The sequence below is a fragment of the Eleutherodactylus coqui genome, chromosome 4 (assembly GCF_035609145.1).
Source record: "Eleutherodactylus coqui strain aEleCoq1 chromosome 4, aEleCoq1.hap1, whole genome shotgun sequence".
In the NCBI taxonomy this organism is placed as follows: Eukaryota; Metazoa; Chordata; class Amphibia; order Anura; family Eleutherodactylidae; genus Eleutherodactylus; species Eleutherodactylus coqui.
Genome location: NC_089840.1, coordinates 144,748,630 through 144,756,764, shown reverse-complemented (window position 1 = coordinate 144,756,764; position 8,135 = coordinate 144,748,630). Strand labels below are relative to the sequence as shown.

Here is an 8,135-nt window from a genome sequence, read left to right as displayed (position 1 = left end):
CAAAATATGAATCAATACCTCGTACCATACCTATTCCAAATGTTTATGTGTGCGGGTATGCATGGTGAGTGTTTTGGGCGTTTGTCGGTCACTGGCTTATGTCTGTTTTTCATTCTATGTCTAATCCACCCATCCATGAGTTGTTGGACGCCATCTCTTATTTGTTTGTCCTAACCGTCCATTGTTGGGTGGATGCCCGAGCCTTTCCTGTCCATTTTGTTAATTGGTAGGCGGACGTTAGGGCCTTTTTTTGTCTGTCTGTTCCTGCGTCTAGCCACCAGTATAGTAAGCTTACGAATCTGTGCTGGCTGCCCCTGTACTAAGTGATATCCAGGTTTCCATTGGCACTCCAGGAATGACATAACAGCACTATTGTTTTCAGGAGTACTGTGTGTAGCACTACTTTTTAAAGTAATTCTAGTTAAGATGCTATTAATTCTGAAGTATTGTATTGGGGGCCACTGTGCACACAGCAGGTACATTAATAGGGGTAGCAGGGTAGCAGCAGGTTGATGAACAATCTGGTAATATTAATCAGTCACCAGTAGTGGTAATGGCGTGGCAGCATTATTTGGTATAGTGGTAAGATTGGTCTTTGTATAGTGCGTTTTGTTCAGTAACAGTATGTAGATTACTGTATGGTGTAATATTTACTTCTGTTATAGGGACAACAATGTTATATGGCAAGTATAGATGTATAGAATTTTTTTTTCTGGTGAGGGGCTTCTGCCTTGGGGCTTGTGCCCCTGATTTTTTAAGAAAGAGGACCCCATGTCACTGACTGCAGACTTTATCTTTTTGTACCCCCTCTTTTTGGTACTTTATTTAGGGCCATCACAGGGCTCTTCAGTATACACGGATTCCGCGGAGCCGCTTTTTTCAGGACGATCGCCCCTTGTGTTACTGGTTAGGATAATACAGTTACTAGGGATACTTAGGGACAGTTTCATGAATCAGTTCCATCCCCGTTCTCCTCACCCTGAAGAAGAAGACTCCCACTAACAACCATCACTATACATGACAAATGGTGTTCAGAAATATGGACAGTTCTACAGGAGTGGTAAGACCATTCTGATTCATCACTATCTTTTATCATCACTGAATTTTATTGTACCGCAGTGAGTATTGCGACTTACATGGCTGTGGCATCTATTTAATTGAGGGCTCGTTCACACGAGTGTTGTTTTCACGCAGAATAGGTGTGTGAAAAAATTGTAGCTAACTGCACAAAAAATCGATTTCCAGTCCTGAGCTCAATTGGCAGTAAAATTGCCAGTTTGCACAGTCGGGAGGTGCTATGGGAACTCTTGTGCAGCTAGCACCAAAGATAGGTCAGGTCTTATCTTTTCTCTTGCAGCACAGACCTTAGATGCGAGCTTTGCACACGCAAAGTCAGCAAATAATCTATCGTATATGGCCGCCCTTATGCATGCTTCTGTTTTGGCTATATAATAGTAGATCCCTACTCTTCTGTATTAGAGATCAGATCTGCATTTTTCAAGCAGAGCAAGTTTTTAAAGTAGAAACAAAACATGCAAACTAAGGCTGGATTCACACGAACGTATATCGGCTTATCTGCAAGGGGGGGGGGGGAATGGAAGGGCCAGGAGCAGGAACTGAGCTCCCGCCCGCTCTTTGCCTCCTCTCCGCCCCTCTGCACTATTTGCAATGAAAGGAGGCGGGACAGGGGCGGGGCTAAGTTTCAGACTTAGCCCCACCCCACCTCTTCCCATTGCAAATAGTGCAGAGGGGCGGAGAGGAGGCAGAGAGAGGGCGGGAGCTCAGTTCCTGCTCCTGGCTCTTCCTCCCCCCCCTGCAGTTGAGGACACCGTATATCGGCTCAGCGTGAAAACCCAGCCAATATACGTTCGTGCAGCCCACAAGCACCAAGTGCCCCACGACTGACTGTCTCGCTTTCTTCAGCTTCTTTAGACGGGCCTCAAATACGCTCTCCTAAGTGCAACATATTTACGCAGTGAACAAGGTTGATTTGCGTGCGTGTCTATGCATACTATTGTAAGTTTTTGCGCATGCAGGGTGCAACATCCCCTCACCGTGATTTATAAGGCTATTTAGCCTATTAAGTCCAGGTGTGTTCTCTTTTTTTTCAAGGAATTGCGCTCCTCCCGTAGACTTCTATGGGGACCTCTGCTGTGCAACTATGCAGAAAGATAGAGCAGGTCCTATTTTTTGTGCGTGTACGAATTAAAAAAATATGAAAGAACCCTTTAACATTAATTGGTCGTATTCTCTGCGTATTGCATGCGTATATTTTATGAACGCGAAAACACACGCAAGCACATTTGTCTAAAAAAGCCCTGAAGCAGAACAAATGTACGGGATGAAAAAGGATGAAGGCGCAGTCTAGTGAAGGAAGTGGGTAAACGCAAATAAATAATCACATTAAAATAAGCAAGTCAGAACTGAGAGGTGGGTCCCAGCAGGAAACCCCCATCCCCTCATAATAATGCAGTTCTAACAGCTAACGGAAGGAGATGCACAGCGCGGAGCATTCTGTTAGCTGCGATCTTAATAACTTGTTCTTAAGTATTGATAATGGATAATTACTGACTAAATGCTTCAATGTAAATAACAAAAATAAGGGCTCGTCCGGGATTTGAACCCGGGACCTCTCGCACCCTAAGCGAGAATCATACCCCTAGACCAACGAGCCCACTGAGAGCCTCTGTTTCCAGATGTAGTTAGAATGCCACATCAGCACTAAAGCAGCGGTTATATCATGTTACATCCATCCATGCCCTGACGCGACTTCTTAACCCATCATAGCCTGATATATGAGTATGCACTCCATGGTACACCCCCCCCTCCTGAAATCTGGAGCACCAACTACGTAAAATGTCATTTACACATCTGGTTACAAATCTATATCTAGAAAGGTAAAGTGTTGCATGCTGTAGGAACACAGCACTGCGTGCCCGAACAGTTCCATCATAGGACGGAACTAAATAGTGCCGAACGGACCCCATTGACTCTAATGGGGTCCATTCAATTTCCCTCCAGCAGTCCAGCATTTTGCAAGAATTTACAGAATAAAGTAGCACAGCAAACCGAATAGAACCTCCAACGCTGATGTGAATGAGCCCTAAGTACACCAGCAGTTTTCTACTTTAACACATAGTTGGCGGGGTCCTGAGTGGGGACCCCTCCACCCTTTATATACATATGACCTAATAATGACTTTTGTACATCTAGTTATTTAGTTCAATGTTCCATATTTATCAAGGCTTGCCGGAGCTGTATGACTATTTTGCTCAGAGGACCCCCTGATAAGACGGAGCTCTTACAACAAACATAACATCAAAAAGATTAGAAAATCAAGACATGCTAATAGATGACAAATTAAGTTCTGAAATGATATTGGGGGGCATAAAGACACTTCATGCACTGTTATACACAAGAGTGCAGTTGTGTGTGCATGTGTTCTGTAGAGGACACATCTGGATGGAACGCCTCCTACTGTTATGCAGCTAGGTGAGACGGATTTCTAAGCCCCATCCTCACCGAGCTGCATAGTAAAAGAGGGTTTTAAGAAAAAAAAAGTATAGAATAGCTTGATAAAACCTATTGCAAAAATGTTTAGAATCACCTATACTGCACATTAAAAATATACTATACTATAATATAATATCTGATGCAGCACGGGGCAGTTCTGTTAGCTTTATAACGTAAGACTGTAGAGCACAAACAAAACTCTGTATAAATACCACATATAAGGGGGAGGGGGGCATGTAAGTACTTGACTTTTCCATTTTTATTTTTCTATCATTTGAAAGTTCTATCATTTAAAAACTCAAATTTTGCAATATTTTGTGAGCAAATATTGTCATGATCTCATGTGCCAATCTTATGTTATGCAGGTCTGCAGACAACATGACAGAGTCTGCAGCAAAATCCAATGCAAAGTAGGGCAGAGAAGTGATGACGTTTCTATTTCTGAAAGGGATATCAAACAAAAACGTTCACGGTGATATGGTGCAAACATTAGGCAACAAGTGCCCTTCATACTCCACAGTGAAAAATTAGGTTGCCAAATTTAAAATCGGCCACTTCAACACCAGTAATGAAGACCATTCTGGGAGGCCTTCAGTGGTGACCATTCCAGAAAGCATAGACACCATCCGTGACATGATTCTAGAGATGTGGCAAATTTCTACTATGATGAAATTTCCAGTGAGAGAGAGTTCCATAATTCACGATCATCTGATCATGAGAAAAATGTGTCTACCAAGTGGGTGCTAAAATGCTTGTCAGAAGAACAAGACAATTCCCCAGTGCAAGCCTCTAGGGGGAATTCTGCAGCATTTTCAACAGGATGCGAAAGCTTTCCTGTCTTGACTTATGATGATGGAAGAGACATAGAGCTTTATATGTTCCTCAGACAGAAGAGCAGTCAAAAGAATGGAGACACACTTGGTCCGCATGTCCAAAGAAGTTCAGAATGCAGAAGTCATCAAATAAGGTGACTTTTGTCTTCTAAGAAAAAGATGGCATACTGCTTGTGGACTACCTTCCAATTGTGTCTACTGTCATGGCTGTCTATTTCAAAACACTTCTTAATAAATTGAAGGAGGCACTGAAGTCTAAAAGATGTGGAAAGTTGACACAAGGTCTTGTGTTCTTGTACAGCAGTGCCTTGTCCGACACAGCGGCCATCAACTAGAGCAAACTTCCTTATTCACTGGATCTCGGACCCTTGGACATCATCTATTTTCTAATTTGAAGAAACATCTCAAGGGAACCAAATTTGCCTCCATTTCTGATGCAATTGCAGGGGCTGATGACGCCTGGTTTGCCGCCCAACCAAAGGAATTTTTTTTGGATGGGTTGCAGAAGTTGAAACACCGCAGTCAGAAGTGAATTCATTGCCATCCAAGGGAACTATGTAGAATAAATATGAGATTTTATTGATCTTATGTCAATTTTTTGAGGTCAAAGACAATGACTTATCAGCAACTTGTTGGACAACATCCCAAGTTCCATAGGGTACTATATAAAACAGCCAGACAAGTATTAACCAGATATCCTTATGGATAATCATCACAAACAAGTACTTGTTTGTTTTCATAGACAAGGTACAATAGTTTTCAAAATTACATACTTTGCTGCACTTATGTCACAATGCACTCCTTGAATGTGGTCACTGATTACTCAGAAGAGTCGGTGATCCGAGGATTATTCTGATTGCCAGATTGGAGTCATGACGGAATCCTTTCCCCTTAAATAGGGAAAATTGGCTTCTACCTTATTGTTTTTTTGCCTTCCTCAGAATCAGTATTGGGGGGTAATAGGCTGAACTGGATGGACATATGTGTTTTTTCAGCCTTACATACTATGTTACTATGTGTTCTACATGGTGAATGTTGCAAATCTGAAATAAAAACATGGCAAAATTTTTTTCTTTTTAGAAATTGCCCCCAAAAGAATTACTAAAAAAGTTATACCGTAGATTGTATGTACCCCCAAATAATACCATTAAAAATACAACTAAGCCTGCAAAAAGCAAGCCCCCATATGGCTATGTTGACAGAAAAATAAAAAAACATTGTGGCTATACGAATGCAATGATAAAAAAAACATAAAAAATAATTGGTTGGCAATTGGGGCTTAAAATGGGCCAGTCATTAAAGGGTTAAATGTCTTGGCTGATTGGTGCACATGTAAGTGGGTGTGTGAGTTTGGGAGTCTTGGGTCTATATTTATTTTGGGGTCTATGTGCTTGATTTATTTAGAGGGTTTGGAATGAGGTCTTGATTTATTTTTAGGGGTCTGTTTTGGGGTGAAAATTAATTTTGGAGGCAATATTAGTTAAGGGGGTCCGGTCTGAGATTAATACTGATTTTGGAGTCAGTATTTATTATGGGGGTTGATCTAGGGCTTGGTACCTCCCCTCCCCCATTCCACATTTTGTACTTATGTGGTTTAAGTGTTTTTTACACTCTGCCCCTAGACTTTATGCCTGAATCTGCCCCTGGCAGCTGTGGGTCATGGCAGTGGGCCAGCCAATCAGCAGAGCCTACAGAGGAGAAGAGAGAGAGAGTATGACTGGCTTTGGTGCATTTCCTCAGTTGATGTGCCTAACAGTACTAGACACCGGGTTGGACAGAAAGGGAGTATAAATCTGCCAGGCATTGGTGAAGGGAGTTAGCAGCAGGCAGCTTGAGGTTCCTGCACCCAAGTGCAGTAATGGATGAAGTTGTGAATAAGCCCTTACTCTGAGTAAACGCAAAAAGATTTCTCACTGGTATTTTTATGGCTCGAAAATAGAAAATGTTTCAATTTCATATAACTGTAATTTTCCCCTGATATCTACGGAAACTGTAATCCTGGTTGCCATGGCACTAAATTTATATACTGTATACAGAAAAGCACGCAACAAATGTCTGAAAGATATCTACTTAAGCGTATATGAATTCACAGTGGGCAAAGTGCTGAACCAGGCATCTAAGAGAACAATTTGCATAAGTTCAGCAGAAAAAATCCATTTCATGTAGGCATTGGGAACATGGCTATGAAAAAGTATTTGCCCCCTCTAAGTCTCTTCTATATTTGCATATTTTTCACACCAAAACGTCTCAGATCATCAAGTTGCTTTTAATCTGAAACAGAGAACATCCACGTAAAACAAAATACTGTTATGGAATGAAAAAAAAAAAATTGTTGAAGGAGAAAATGCTTTTCAACCCTGCCTGTCCCTAAGTAAAAAAGCAATTATACCCTTAGGGCACCTTCACAGGAGCCTATGTGCAAAAACACTCACCCCCGCACAATGTATTTTGCACATGAATGAAGCTTTTGAGGTAGATTTGCACGTCTGCACATACTACTGTACTTTTTGTGTATGCTGGACCAGTTCACACACGCACGTGATTTACATGGATTTAATGGCTATTTAAGCCTAGTAAGGTCCAAATATGTTCTTTTCCCCACATTTTGGATGGGGTCACACCCTTCCCTCTGTGTATTTGCTTACCTTCCATAGACTTATAGGAGACTTTTGCTGTGTAAAACGCAGAAAAATAGAGCAAGCCCTACATTTTACTGCACGTGCAAAATGCGCTTATGAGAACAAACCCATTAAAATCAATGGATTCTATTCTGTGGGTTTAGCGCATGCAGATTTTGTGTGCACAGATACCCACGCAAACAAGGCTGTGCTAAATTAACCAGTTAACCAAATGCAATTGACAATTGGGTTCAGTTTCACACCCAGGCATGATTTCTACCAGACCAGTTGATTCTAACTATCCCTTAAATATTTAAGATGCACATACAGATGCAAATCAAAATCATTGGAATCTACCAGTCTGGAGAGTGTTACAAAGGCATTACTAAGGCTCTGGGATTCCAACAACCACATTGAGATCCATTATCTACAAATGGAGAAAACGTGAAACGGTTGTGAAGCTTCCCAGAAGTCACAGACCTACCAATATTTCATCAAGAGCGCATCAACGACTCATTCAGTAAAAGAACCCAGATGACCATCTACAGAACTGCAGGTCTCACTAGCCTCAGTTAAGGTCAACCTACACAATTTCACAATAAAGACTCTTTCACACAAGCGTCGTTTTGACGCTGAGTAGGTGCATCAAACAATTGTACCTGAAAGAACTCATGGTTTCCTATGGGTTCTTTCAGATGAACTTTTTTTGACACGCTGAGAAAATCAAGAGCAATAGTCACCGAGCCGGACGGCAAAGGGGAACAGCACACTCACTAATAGCAGCCACGACGTGCTCGCTGTTTTAGTGTGCCTATCTGAGTGTTAAAACAGCGCTTGTTTGAAAGAGCCCTAAGAAAGACACTAGATAAAAATAACATCCATGGGAGAGCTGCAAGGCAAAAACCATTGCTGAGCAAAAAGAACACAAAGACTTCATTTGCCATAGAAAAAATCTAGATGACCCCTAAGATTTTTGGGATAATATTCTGTGGACTAATAAGTCAAACCTTTTGGAATACATGTGTCTTGTTACATCTGGTGCAAGGCTGACACAATAAGAACATCATGCCAACTGTCAAACATGGTGGTGGTAGTGTGATCATCTGGGACTGCTTTACTTCTGCAGGACTTGAACGACTTGTCATAAATGAGGAAGCCATGAATTCAACTG

The 8,135-nt window shown here is 41.6% G+C and overlaps 1 non-coding gene across 1 annotated transcript; it reads right to left on the bottom strand.

Moving 5' to 3' along the window:
* Positions 1–2,602: 2,602 nt before the first annotated feature.
* TRNAP-AGG (transfer RNA proline (anticodon AGG)) lies at positions 2,603–2,674 on the bottom strand. Its single transcript has one exon. It is a non-coding gene; the product is annotated as a tRNA-Pro (tRNA).
* Between the last annotated feature and the right edge of the window lie 5,461 nt (positions 2,675–8,135).